We start from the raw sequence: 14368 nt of genomic DNA, 5'->3' as shown, positions 1-14368 counted from the left end.
CCATGTTGTGTGCTACTGCAATGGATCCCCCACAATAATCACCCCTCGGTTTAACTTTCCATAACAGAACTATCTGCGACGACGCAGCTCATGCTACACTCTATGACCGCAGACATACAGGGATCACATGGTCCTTCAGCTCTATGGCCGCAGACATGCAGAGATAACACGGTCCTTCGGCTCTATGACGCCAGACATACAGGGATAACACAGTCCCTCGGCTCTATGACCGCAGACATACAGGGATAACACAGTCCTTCGGCTCTATGACCGCAGACATACAGGGATAACACAGTCCTTCGGCTCTATGACCGCAGACATACAGGGATAACACGGTCCTTCGGCTCTATGACCGCAGACATACAGGGATAACACGGTCCTTCGGCTCTATGACCGCAGACATACAGGGATAACACGGTCCTTCGGCTCTATGACCGCAGACATACAGGGATAACACAGTCCTTCGGCTCTATGACCGCAGACATACAGGGATAACACGGTCCTTCGGCTCTATGACCGCAGACATACAGGGATAACACAGTCCTTCGGCTCTATGACCGCAGACATACAGGGATAACACAGTCCTTCGGCTCTATGACCGCAGACACACAGGGATAACACGGTCCTTCAGCTCTATGACCGCAGACATACAGGGATAACACAGTCCTTCGGCTCTATGACCGCAGACATACAGGGATAACACAGTCCTTCGGCTCTATGACCGCAGACATACAGGGATAACACAGTCCTTCGGCTCTATGACCGCAGACACACAGGGATAACACGGTCCTTCGGTTAAAGCTCAGCACTGCTTCTTCTTCCGAGGCCTCTCTGTGTGTTACTTGCAGGCGAGATGAAGCGTTATTTATGGTTATTATTACTGTCGCGCTGCTGTCAGCCCAGTGCTTTAAAAAAACCACCGGGACTGTGTTCATGTAAATGTGTGGGTGACGAAAGTGTGAAAGAAACAATGCAGTATATCCCTGCCAAAAGTCAGCAGGCCAAAACTGCGCCTCTTCTCAAAATATCAGCGCCCAGGGTCACAAGGAGGCAAACCACACAAAAACACACACAGTGCCAGCCTGAATATTATGCAGGAGCTATCCAGACAACCTGACTTTGTCCAGTAATTCAGGTTTTCAAAATGGGATTCCATCCATAACCTGCCGTGGTGGGATACTCAGAATGGAAACCGAGATCCAGTCTTAATCAAGTCTAGAACATAAGATTTAATTGAGGCCAAATGGGTAAGCTAAAGACGGTTAGCAAGTGGGAAAAGTAATTAACACATGAGCAGGCAAACTATAGACAAAGAGCTCAATTAACACAGTCTATTAATATTTAGCATGATGCATTGGGGTCATCCGCTACGTTGCAGAGAGCATCAGAGAGGAAGACAGAGGGTTGGTTATCGCAATGACACTGATACTGCTACTGGGAGAGCAACACATCTCCAAAGCTTTGACATCCCAGTGCGTGAGAGAGTGCTGCAGAACGACATGAAGTCTATGACAGACCGTCTGGCCCCAATGCCATCAGATACGCCCTTATCTTGGCGCAGAGACGGAGTGTTAACACAATTCGCATTTCATTACGAAATAAGAACGCTGATGAGCTGGTCACACACAGTGGTTTTAGTGCAAGTGATTAATAAACGATCAAATAATGAGGATTATTCCGCTACAACACCACAGTCATTACTGTCTGTAGAATGGCTGTGTTGCTAACTAAAGCCACAAACAAATGCAAACAGCATCCCAAGCTAAAGTTCAGAGGTGGAAAATCCAGGTTCAGAAAGCAAAAGTTCTCCCCAGTATTTTGTTCCAATTGCTCATGATTTGCTAATTAGCACAGTTCTTCAGCCAGGAGGTAGAACTAATTGGTGAAATCAGCTGGCTGAATTCACGGGTTGAAGAAACACATGGCAGGACTTTACTTTCTGACCATTGAAATTTACAACTCTGCTAAAGCCAAAAGTACCCAGGTCTCCCGATGGAAGAAGTAAAGGAATATGAAGAGAGACTTAATATTACGTCCCCTGCTCAAGGGCACAGCGGCAGTGTTCTACCTGGGAATCAAACCTGCAACCTTTAGGCCACAAGCCCGGTTCCTTACCCATTGTACTACACTGCCACCCATGATGTTCTGTGTGGACACCATCCAAGAGTTCTTCTCACAAGGAACGAGATAAATTCCTTCAGATGCCCTCTCTCTCCCTCGCTCTGTCTCTCCCCCCTCTATCTCTCTCTCTCTCTCTCCCCCCATCTCTCTCTCTCTCTCAGCAGACCTCTCATGCGTGTCGAGCGCAAGTTAGGCGCTCTCAATTTCAGCGGGTCGCCATGCGTGACGGGGGCCGCCCCGCGCTCCCCGAGGGCGTAGCGCGAGTGAAACCGCCCCCCCCCCCCCCCCCCCCCCCCCCCCCCCCCGACACCGCGCCGAGGGGCGCACCTCATTCCACACGGAGAACACGAGGGCCAGCGCTCATCTCCCAAAAACATGCGGGTGAAGGCCTCGATAAGGAAAGCCTACCGTAGGCGGTGTTAAAAGGCTAAATCCATTCCAGCACCACGCAGACCACCGCGGCACCCCAATCAGCCGCTCAGTGGCAGTCAGAGATTGGTACACGTGCACTTACCGCACTCTATAAGGACAAACATACAACGCACAGCTTCAGGAAACAAAGAAAGCAATTTTCGACTGAATGAAATAAAGCCCCATTTTAACTGTTTGCTGAGCAGGACTACACGGAATTGTAGATTTCGCTGTCAGTCACCCACGATGTCTGGAACTTACTGGAACATTTCTGAAGTCCTGTTCCGCCACAAACACTGAGAAAATGGCTGAAAATTTTTTCCAGTTTGCTTGGTTAGTCATTTCCTGTCCAATTCCCACCCATTCTTCTCATCGTCTCTCATTTTACAGTATGCTGAATGAAGTACTGTAAGTGCCTGTAAATACCCCCTCTTACTCATACTGCCCTCGAGTGTGGCTCGCCTGTTCAGCCTTACACCTCAAACTAATGCACGGACATCGCAGCCCAGCCTTACGCACTCTTGACCAAAGATGCCCTTTGCTGATGATGCCTCTCCTTCAGAGTTCCATTCTGACACACTGTTGTTCATCTCACACACTGTTCATCTCACACACTGTACTAACTGAAACATCAGCAAGTTGACCTGCCTTCGGCGTTGAGGCTCCTGCCAAACATGCCATATCACCCCTCTTTCAAAGGCTAGAAGTCACATCCATGGCCATGCTAGCCAAAATTATAGACCACGGATGCTCATGTCAGGGCCTCAAGGTCAGTAGTACTGCTCTCTTCTGCTTAATTGTACAGTTAAGCAATGTCACTGATTGGCCAGAGGTGCACTCGCCTGGTGCATCAGGTTTAAATCAGTCCCTGATTGGAGGGAAAAAATGAAAACTAGGAGTACTACTCAGATTTGAGTAACCCTGTTATAGGCAACCTGGCCTTGCCAGCATATTTGTACATGACTCAGAGCATGCTGGGATATTAAACACCTTTCTAACTCAGGAACCACACCCGTGTGGACACCCCTGCTTTCAATACACCTTGTGTCCTTCATTTGCCCAAGTATTTCCACCTTTTCGGCCAATGCCTGTACATCTTCTCAAGATTCCAGCATATTTGTCTAAAGGCAATGCAACCATAAGGTTTACAAACTTGGATTAGTACCACAGTTGCTATTGTGGTTTGATGCTGAAGGACACTGGCAGGACAAAGGACACATTTATGACAGGGTTTATAATAAGCTTATCCCTGAACCTGCCCTACTACAGAAAACGTACAACTTTCCACAGATCTTTAGCGGCCGCTCACTTAAACATCAACCACACGCAGACCCCATAACTAAGCACGGACTTGCTCAAGGGCGCAACGGCAGCATCACGGTTCAAAATGGCGGCTCTCGTTCCGTCGGCCCGCGGTGCGTAAGCGGAGCGGAGCCCCACAGCACCGCATCCTTCCCCGGTGATGAGGCAAGGGGAAATTCCCCTTACTCAGCACTCTTCCTGGTGTAGGAACCCAGTTCCCGTCGCTCAATCAGCACAGAGCCCCCGACGGCCCACTTTCTTTACCGCGCGGTGCAGCAGGCGCGCGCCATTAAACACCGCCGTGCTCAGCCTGCCAGCGCTTACAGCACCTCCGGAACGGCTGAGGTCCCACATCGAGCGGCGAAATGACGATCTGTGCTGATTAGATGCTTGTTTTGGGTACACCCATAGCCATTCACCTGCGAAATGTTTTTGTAAACGTGCTGTTTCAAACAGAAGACGCCACAAGTATCTCACCATAAACACAGTATGAGAACTACTTTCTATCTGTAATTGAGAAAGCAGGGCTCGACAGCGCTCCCGTTTTAGGAGTATTTGGACCTGAAAATTGAAGTGTGCTAACAAAAGGGTGCACAGGTTGTTCGTGCACAGAGTGAACATCATTGACCTACACATGAAAAATACAGAGATTGATTTAAATATCTCATCAGCTTGAGCACAAACACTCTCTGGTTTTGGGCCAAAGTTGGATTTCTTGTTTGATAACCATATGTATAATGTATAAAGCAGGGCTGCCCATCCATGTTCCTGGAGATAGACCATCCTGCAGGTTTTCATTTCAATCCTAATTTCCCATACCTGATTCTACTAATTAGCAGCTAAACGAAATCTCGAGCCGTCGAACGAGGTGCACTTTGTTAGAGTTGGGAGTGAAATCCGACAGGACGGCAGATCTCCAGGAACAGGGCTGGGCAGCTCTGATGTAAACCCTGTACGAGGGTTTTCTGTAGCTCCTGTACATTTAACAAATCTGTGAGATCTGGACTGTGACTGCTGTTCTGCATTCTCAACCACTGGCTGGGATTCAAAAAAGACCAGCGATATCCAACAGGCAGAGAGGGCCAACAAACACATTATGCAGCAGGGTTTACTAACTCGGGCATTTGCTCAGGCCTTTGGCAAGAACCCTGCAAAGCCTGGAGGGTGAGCAAACATAGTTACAAAAATAATATTGCCCTTACGTTTCTTACCGTCTAGAGCGAGTGATGCATGCATGCATGCAACCAAAACACAACTGTCATTAAGAAGGCACACTGCAAGCGTACACACTGTAAAATGTCCAGTGTTAATTCAACTCTAACGTTTTGGTTAGTGAATTAACACTGGACAGTTTACCGTGTGGGTTAATATTTTGTACAACCATGGACGTCTATCCCAGAGAACCTTCAGGCTCAGTTTTTACTGGCTTAACTGTCATTCACTCCCAGTGTTAATGTTCTACCCGCTGAAGCGGTTTCCTGGAGTGATGCTGTAACGGTGGTGTCTGGAAGGGAACACCAGACAAAGACATTTCCATGATTACGTATTCTGCTGGGCCTGAGTCACGTGACCCACGGCAGTTAATGCCGCATTAACCCAGAAACTAAACATCCGGATAGAAAAAAAAATCCTTCACTATCTGCAAGCGGGACTGAGAAATGGGATGCTAATATTAAAATACCATGCAACTTAAATCCAATCGATTCCCATCCTAATTTATCATCAGGGTAAACGCACTGCTGACTACGGGCATAAATACCTGCTGCGAGGCGACGGCAGCATCGCTCTCAGATCGTTCTGCGGTTCTGTGCACTTTTAACCCTTACTGCCGACTTTGATACACTTTTTAGCGCACTGTAGTAGCCGAATTATCAGTGCGCGCACGAGTCGCTTAATGAGAACCGCGTTTCCCACAAGACCCCGGGGGTCATCTCGCGTCCGCGCATTTCCCGCCGCGGCGTGTGACGGCGACGCCGCTGCCAGTCCTCGCGGCGGCCAAACGCGGCGAAAATCAATTACCCACAATCCATCAGCGCATTTTTATTACCTATTTCATGGATCAGTACTGAGAGGCCATTTCATTTTTAACACTATTAATCACCTCCAGATATTAGCCCAAGGACTTCTTATGCAAAATACCACAGCTAAACTTCGGATTATCTAACCGGAGACCTTACGCATTAATGAGACAGGAAAACGATCACCGGTATTATTGGGAGATTTCCAGCACTCCTGCGCTTCATACTGCGGTTGTTGGGAGTGGAGTCGTTTTGGGGTGGTGAATCTTGTCGAAGATAAGCACCCCCATACAGATGCTGAAGATGTGATTATCATGATGAATGCCCTGTCGCCGTTAATGTGATCCATTAGAGCCAACACAGAGACTCTTAGTCTTAATCAGAGCAGTAGAGCCTGTAGGAAACTCCCAATACAGGAGCTAATATACGGCAATAATAATAATAATAATAATAATAATTATAATAAATAAATAAATATTATTATCATGGACTGGACTGCATTTATATAGCGCTTTTATCCAAAGCGCTTTACAATTGATGCCTCTCATCCAGAGCAGTTAGGGGTTAGGGGTTAGGTGTCTTGCTCAAGGACACTTCGACATGCCCAGGGCGGGGTTTGAACCGGCAACCCTCCGACTGCCAGACAATCGGTCTTACCTCCTGAGCTATGTCGCCCCTGTTTCATTATCATCGTTATCATAGTCATGTTGAAAGGAGGTGTATTCACTTTCTCTTTCGGGAATGAGCTCCCGTCATCGTGACATTTCCCGATATAAATAAGCGCGTGACGGCAAACAAACACGCCGCGAAGGAAACGGCGGATAGCGATAAGAGAGAGAGGCGAGAACACGGAGCCGTCAAAAAAACACTTTTCCGGCCGCACGGGGGGCCCGACTCCCCCCCCCCCAGTGATTCCGAGCGCCCCGAGCGCATCGCAGCCGCGGTACCGTGACCCAGTTCCGTCCCGCCAGACGCAACGGGCTCCGGCCTGCACTTCCTCTAAATGGTAAATGGACTGCATTTATATAGCGCTTTTATCCAAAGCGCTTTACAATTGATGCCTCTCAATCGCCAGAGCAGTTAGGGGTTAGGTGTCTTGCTCAAGGACACTTCGACACACCCAGGGTGGGGTTTGAACCGGCAACCCTCCGACTGCCAGACAATCGGTCTTACCTCCTGAGCTATGTCGCCCCATCTAAAAAAAGCGCGACACGTACTGCCTCGACGGCGGGGACGCGATCGGGATTTAACACGCGGGGAAGGGGAAACTATGATTATTTATAACCAGTGCCGGAAAAAAAAAAAAAAAATCTGACAGGACTCAAGCAGAGTATCTGGATCCGGTAGCAGTGATATTCCGCCAAGGCCAGTGTTATTGACAGCAGATTCACAGGCATTGGTGTTGTAGTTTACTGTGCTCACCATTACTGACTGACCCCCAAGCTCCCTGTGTGGACTAAGACCAATTCGATCCGGTTTTGTTTACACTGGAGGTTTGATCAGGTAAGAGTTCTCCTTAGTGGCCTACGGCCTGTATAAGTAAGCAAAAAGGGGAGATTTTTGCCAGAGATCAATTTACGCTCCAGCACGAAGGAAGGATATTTACTCTTGTCTTTCTGAAGCCGCAGCACAAACGGTGGTTTACGCAGTGATCCGTGTGCGTTTTTTAATGGGCTACCAGCTGTTCCGCATTCATCCGAGTGTGAACGGGACAAATGCTTTGAGGTTGATCTTGGCAGCGCAGCTAGCGGGGGGGCACTTAATTGCAAACACGTGGCAAACATGCATTTCCAATAAAAACCATCACCGCAAGTCAAACGATTACGCTTGATGACTTGTTTACGGCCACTCTGGCCACAGTGCAAAGGAAGCAGTCTCACCCAATTAGAGAGCCACCATGCAGGCCAGCCATGTCAGACTCAAATCCTGGAGGGCCGCGGTGTCCGCTGGTTTTTGATGTGCTCCTGCACTTAAGTGCTTAATTTGATTGGCTAAAGAAAGAGCACATCCATCCATTATCTAACCCGCCTATTCCTCATCAGGGGGGCGGGGGGGGGGGGGGGGGGGGGGGGGGTGGAGAGAAGGGGGTGTGCTGGAGCCTATCCCAGCATGCACTTGGGTGGGACGTAGGAATACGCCCTGGACAGGACGCAGGGCACACACAGCACTCACTCATAAAAATGGACACACACACAGGTCCTGAGGCGGATCTCGGTCCACCGCACCACCGCGCTGCCCTGGCTAAAGACCCGCATTCTGAAGGCACTGAATCGGCAGCTGATTGGAAGAAAATTCCAGAAACCAGCGGTGGCTGTGGCCCTCCAGGACTGGAGTTTGAGGATACCCCAGATGTAGGCTACGCTAAGGAACTCAGCAGCATAAGTGGATGCTTTCTTGTACTATGGGCAGTAAAAACAAAAATTGAATCAGGAAGCTCATAAAAACACTAATGCATTGTTTGCCAGCTCACTGTGAACACTGGCTCAGCAACTAGTTACAGAAACAGGTCCAGAGTACTGCTGCCAGCCCAAGGATGTAGATCTCTTTTCAACTTTGGGTGGATGACAAACAGGTTTCCTGAAAGAAATGTTATTAATAATGGTTCTGCTGAATTAAAAACAGTATCTGTTCAGCTCATTTAAACCTACAATCAACTTTCTAACAAGTGCATGCAAATATCACAAAAAATCCAAGAAATCAATTTAAGTGAAATGTTAAATCTATTGCTGCAATAAATAAAAAAGAACTATAATATGCAGAAGTAACACCTTTCTGAGGTTTTGCAGGTATTGAATAATGCAGGCTTTTCGGTCCCCCCAGATTATTTTTCAGTAATACATTTATAAAATTCCAGACCAGTCTGGTTTGTTCCAAGTAACCCTAGCTCCAAAAGTTCACAGCCATTTCACAGACAGTAAAAAAAAAACACAGTTTTTTTCCCACACAGATTCTGAGCTTGAAATCACCCTGGTTATGCAATCGGTGACCACTGGATCCAGGTCTCCAGTCTGTCGGTTTCACTGCATCTGTGCCAGAGGCTCGGGTTTTAATCAGTGACCCTGTAAGCGAAGACGAGTCCTGAATCTGATTCGCTCAGTTGGATGTCTGAGATCAGCATCACCCATTGGATGGCTGCAGCTGAAGAGTTACTCGTGCATTTACAAAAATAAGATGGTGACGAATGGATCATAAATTACCTATTAAAATGGATCACTATAAAGAGTTATTACTGTTCATCATATGTAAGAGATAGGATTTTTTCTAAATGCATACAAAAGAAGCACATTCAAAATAAGGAAAATGCCATGTAGCCTAGCCATATAATCCAATTTCACCCTTTCTGCCCAACTGCTATTAACATTTATCAAATAGTTAAATTCAAGGCTCCTCTGCCATGACTGTCTTTGTTGTCAAGGCAGCTACTACTAAATGCTTGTCATCAGAGATAGAGAAATTATGTTATACAACTATAATTTTGTTTTTAATGAATAGCCTTCACTCTGAATTCTATGATTGCAATGTTGTTTGAGGCTGGCAGTAGTAGTCTATGTGACCTCTTGCAACTACTGTGTGCATTTACATGTTGCTCACCATTAATATCAATGGCAAGTAGGCACGGACACTTGAAAGCTAGCTTGGTACTGATGCAGCTCACATTTAATCAAAGTTATAGAACTGAGTAATCGAATAAAAGTTTCAAAAACACCAAAATAAATCACCTTATGTGTGCCAGCCAGGTAAGAGCACAGTGTCAACATTAGTAATAAAATTATTATTGTACTTAGTGTAATATAATTCTAAGTTCCAGATTATATAGTATCTGAAGTATAAGCATATAGACCAACATTTACGAATGAAGGTCACATAAAGATCTAACTATAGATAATCATCACGCATGACTAAAACAAATGAAGTGTATACAATTTTAAGCTATTAACCACCACGGACCATGACTGCATTAAATATCAATTAAACCATTAATATAGTCTAGAATAATTATCTTTTTTATACTAAGAACGTAGGCAGCAGGCTCGTGCAATTGTTCACCTAATACAGAACAATAAAGCGGAAATGATAACTGTACCGTGGTTATGACGCCTTGGTGCTGGTGGATTTCCAACAAGCGCAAAATGGAAAGAGGAGAAAACCCACGGTAGCAAAACAGGCTGACGCTCTGTCCTGACGTTACAATCAACGCGTCAAAAAAAACAAAACGTTGCACATCAACAACTGCACCCTAAATTCAAACACTGTTTGAATTGAAAGCAAACGGTTCCCATTACCACAGCAAAGCGAAGCTGGTCGTGGAAGATGCCTATACATTGTTAGAAATGGCCTGGGAAATAGCTTCCGACTCGACAGCCTGAGTAGCCACCAGCAGCAATTCACTTGTCATCATTGAAATGCCTGAAGCATCCTTTGGCACAGGCCAAGCTTGTAGGCTACCACACGCATAGCATTTACACATACACGTTCAGTTCACACTGTTCAAGTAAAATATGTAGCTACAGCTCTCGCACCATTGCATGGACTCAAATAACAATGACCCCCAATTATGCTGCATTGGAAATGTGCAATATAAATCGATTACTGGCTAGCTAACTAGCTAGCGGTCGCTAAACCGGTTGCATGAACAGGCGACTATTTTTTTTTTTTTTCAACCAAACGCCAAGCTTAAACATTTGCGTTCGTTATCATAGTGCATTTCAAGCAAAATCTAGGAGAAAATGCGTTGCCCTTACCGTGTAATTAATCTCCGCGATGGTGTAAGGCCTAAATTCCTCGGATCCGTATCCATGGCTTGCCTTTTTTTCCGATGCCCAACATCAGCAGCGGTACAATGCACACTGAAATGATGATGCCGTAAACCCCGCCCTCCATCTCGTCCTGCGAGAATGAGCTCATTGAATTTGTCGAGATCTGCAGTCTCCGTCCCCTTCCATCTCCTTGCCGTCCTGATCCCGGTCCGATTGCTGCCCTTTTCCGCACCCGTCTTTCGCGTCTTCCCAGCTAAATGTAACGCATCTTTGTCAGAAATGTTCGTTTTAGTCCAGTGGTGACGCTGGCAAACGGGATTTTCCCCCCTCCTGCGCAATGTTGCATTCTGCAGCATCACTAGCCATCTTCAAGCGTTTTCACCATTGTCTTTCATTGCAAAGTGCAAAAGCAGATTCTATTTCTAATTTTGTGCGTAGCCTACATTGTTTTCTTTACAGTATGGTACTCTACATTTAACTGTTTTACACACGCGCGAGCTTACACGCACGCACGCGCGCATGCAAACATTTTAAGATAGCGAAATCGAGGAATATTATAGCCCAAAAACTAAAATAATAACCCTGCACAGTGTGTGTAGACAACACATTGGAGTCATTCAAAACATTACCTGGCACTTCTACGGAGTAAATGAATGAATTTATGGCGCAACATGCTACCTGTGCTTAATGAAGTGCGTCATAAAATAAAAAATTAAAATAAACGACCCCGTGGAAAACAACAGGACAGGTAGTCCATGGGGTGTCCAATGTTACCCGAAAAAGATGTGGATGTAGGTTCTTGTTTTAGCCCAGCACTAAGACACCTGATTCTGACATCTGACACCTGATTCTAATATCAAGGTGACTTGACTGAAGACCATGATTAGTTAGTAAACTTCAGAATAAAGTGGCATGTGTGTCTCTTCTGAATAATTCCAAGAAACTGGTGGGTTCTATGTTGCGGTGTCTGCAGGCTGTATTGGCCAAAAACGTAACGGACCTCATATTGGTGTTTCTTTTGATTTGTTCACTACCGGTGCCTTCTTTAAGTGTGTGTGGTTATATGGACGCAGAACTGACATCCAAATAGAGAGTACACCAGCATGTATTTATTTCTAAAGATCACTATATAGTACAGTGTTCCAGCCCGATTCCTCAAAGCCATTTTGTTGTGATGATATCACAATTGCAAGTAGATAATCGATTTACTAAATTTGTTCTGGAGGATAAACGAGTTCAGGCTTACAAATGCTATTTACATTTTCACACAGGATAATGATGATCATTAGGCCTATGTTTGTCCAGTTGCATTTATTGGATATTTATTGAATTAAGTTTGTCATGAAGAATTATTGTCAAACATAAGTTCTGCATCATATCTTTCATAACTTCATATCCTGTGTCCTTAAATTTAATTTACAACACATTAAAAAATAAAAAATTCCAAATTCTGTTTAAGAAACAGAAAGAAAAACAAACTGCGAAACCTGCTTATTGGTGTGAATAATGACAAAACAAGCTCTTTTGAGATTAAACATGGGCGCTTATATTATTGTCTGGTATTATTACGTTTCGTTTCCTTTTACAAACTAGTCCGTGTGTTACAAAGTACCTCTTAAAACGAATGAACTTTTCACTTAAGAGGAAATACATTCTGGTAAAATGCTCAACTGTAATTAGAGCGCCCCCTCATGGTGCTCCACTTAACTGCTAGCTTTTTTTTGTTCAAAATTTCAAAGCACAACGACTGTCATCAACAATTTTGTTTCGTCCTTCCTTCAAACCTTTTTATTCAGTCTATAAAATGTATTTTTTTTTATCTGAAAAAGCTTTTTCCAAAGACTTATAAGAATGGCACCAGAATTAGGCCAGTTGTAAATCATATCATCTTTAAAAATGCTAACAAGCTGCACACTTTCATTTAAAAGTTTAACTATTGAGTATGGAAGAATTACAAACCTTGCATGGCATGTTTTTGCACAAGAGAACGATGTTTGAGATGATGTGTACTTTTGCCACACTTTGTGATTCCTGAATGAACTGTCAGCCTGTTAATTGCCCTTTATGAGCAAGATGTGCAAGCAATACATTTTGAATAGTTAACCATTATACAAACTGAAAGGAGAAATATTAGCTCCTTAATACAGAATACACTTTTATTTTTGTTTCATCCAATCGATCTACAGGACACAACGTACCGATTTTAAAAAAACAAACAAAAAAATAACCTAAAAACATAGTACTCAGAACATGTCATTTTATTGCACAATTTTGTGTGAATCACCATTTCACCTCAATTAATATAAACCTTTCCACTTTTTCATAGTATATATCTGGAATCTATATGCATTCATACAGACCCTGATTATTACCCAAAAGCCTTTGGGCCATAAATGGGCAGTGCAGTTCACCACAGAAACAACAGCCATGCGTTTTTTACTGAATACTTGAAGTTGAGATTTTTTTTTTGTTCTGTGCTGTTGATACTGTGATCTTGGGCTTGTTAAACTGAGATGGTCTTGAATCGGTTTGCCCCCCCCCCCCCCCCATACTGAAACGCCATCCAGCATGTAACACTAAGAACATATCTACATGTACGTACGTGGAGGTAAAAGTATAATAACCCCATCTACTGTTAATAGCCTAAAATCACATCATCTCTTCAACACATGAATGTGCTGCCAAGTTAACAATGTCTCAACCACATCTATTCATATCATATGCTTCACACAAATCTAATATTATATTTGTTATGTTCAATATACTGTAATAAGCACCAGAGGCTTTAGATTTGCTCTATGTTGGGGGTGGGGGCGGAGGGTTACTTCCAAAATGCGACTCGAGAGTTAGTTATGTCTTTTCCCTCTGAAAAAAACAAGAAATATTGTGCTTGTATACAAATCCAGAGGTTAAACCTTTTTGTGCAAAGTTCTTTTTGACAGTGCTTTTAAAAAAATAACGACCAGCAGCTTCTGAAAACCGAGCCACACTTCCACAAGTCAAGCAACACCGTGAGTTATGCCGCATTTGAGAATATCGATTTAAATAACACATGCTATTTACATGTCATCTTGCATTAAAGGGGAACATAAGCCTAAAACAAGTTTTAAAAAAAAAAAAATATATATATATATATATATATATATATATATATATTTAACTGATCTGCAAGGAATAGCTTATTGCAAAAAAAAAAAAAATGAAGTCTGAATTTGGCCAGCGTGACAGCTGCACATAATCACATTTGTCTGTGGACAAACCTGCTACATCCTGTTTAGTTTAGTCCCATTTCTGTTTTTAAAGAGACTCATTTATGAATGCTACTGTATCCTTTTTTGCTGAAAAACTGGTATGGCATTCAGTTGAAACATAGAACCCCCCCAATTAATTAAAACATGTTGTGGGAGCTTACAGAGTACGCAGATATTCAAATTCTAATCTTTCCGTGTCTTTTCGTCCAGCACCAGGTATAAACTGGAGCGTGCATTCTCAACTTTCTCAACCCCGCCCTGGGAGTGTCGAAGTGTCCTTGAGCAAGACACCTAACCCCTAACTGCTCTGGCGAATGAGAGGCATCAATTGTAAAGCGCTCTGGATAAAAGAGCTATATAAATGCAGTCCATTTACCATTTCAACTTAAATTGTATCCTCTGTTAACCGGTCACCCACTGAGGCTTTATCTGGGCCCAACAATACTAAAGAGTGCAAGGAATTGTGGGTGATGTAGTCACGAGACAAAGAAGGTTGACCACAACGCAG

General features: G+C 44.3%; 1 protein-coding gene across 3 annotated transcripts in view; it reads right to left on the bottom strand.

The window, feature by feature from the left end:
- The window catches only part of jakmip2 (janus kinase and microtubule interacting protein 2), a 31008-nt gene extending 19956 nt beyond the window's left edge, over positions 1-11052 (bottom strand). Inside the window, exon 1 of one of the 3 annotated variants that reach the window (XM_035431657.1) lies at positions 10595-11052. The gene's annotated coding sequence lies outside the window, so the exon portion shown is untranslated. The remainder of the gene's footprint in view (positions 1-10594) is intronic. The other 2 variants (XM_035431660.1, XM_035431658.1) reach the window with 2 other exon arrangements.
- Positions 11053-14368: the final 3316 nt, after the last annotated feature.

Source organism: Anguilla anguilla, chromosome 9 (assembly GCF_013347855.1).
Source record: "Anguilla anguilla isolate fAngAng1 chromosome 9, fAngAng1.pri, whole genome shotgun sequence".
NCBI lineage: Eukaryota > Metazoa > Chordata > Actinopteri > Anguilliformes > Anguillidae > Anguilla > Anguilla anguilla.
The sequence above is the reverse complement of the archived record's forward strand: the minus strand, read 5'-3'. Positions and strand labels throughout refer to the sequence as shown.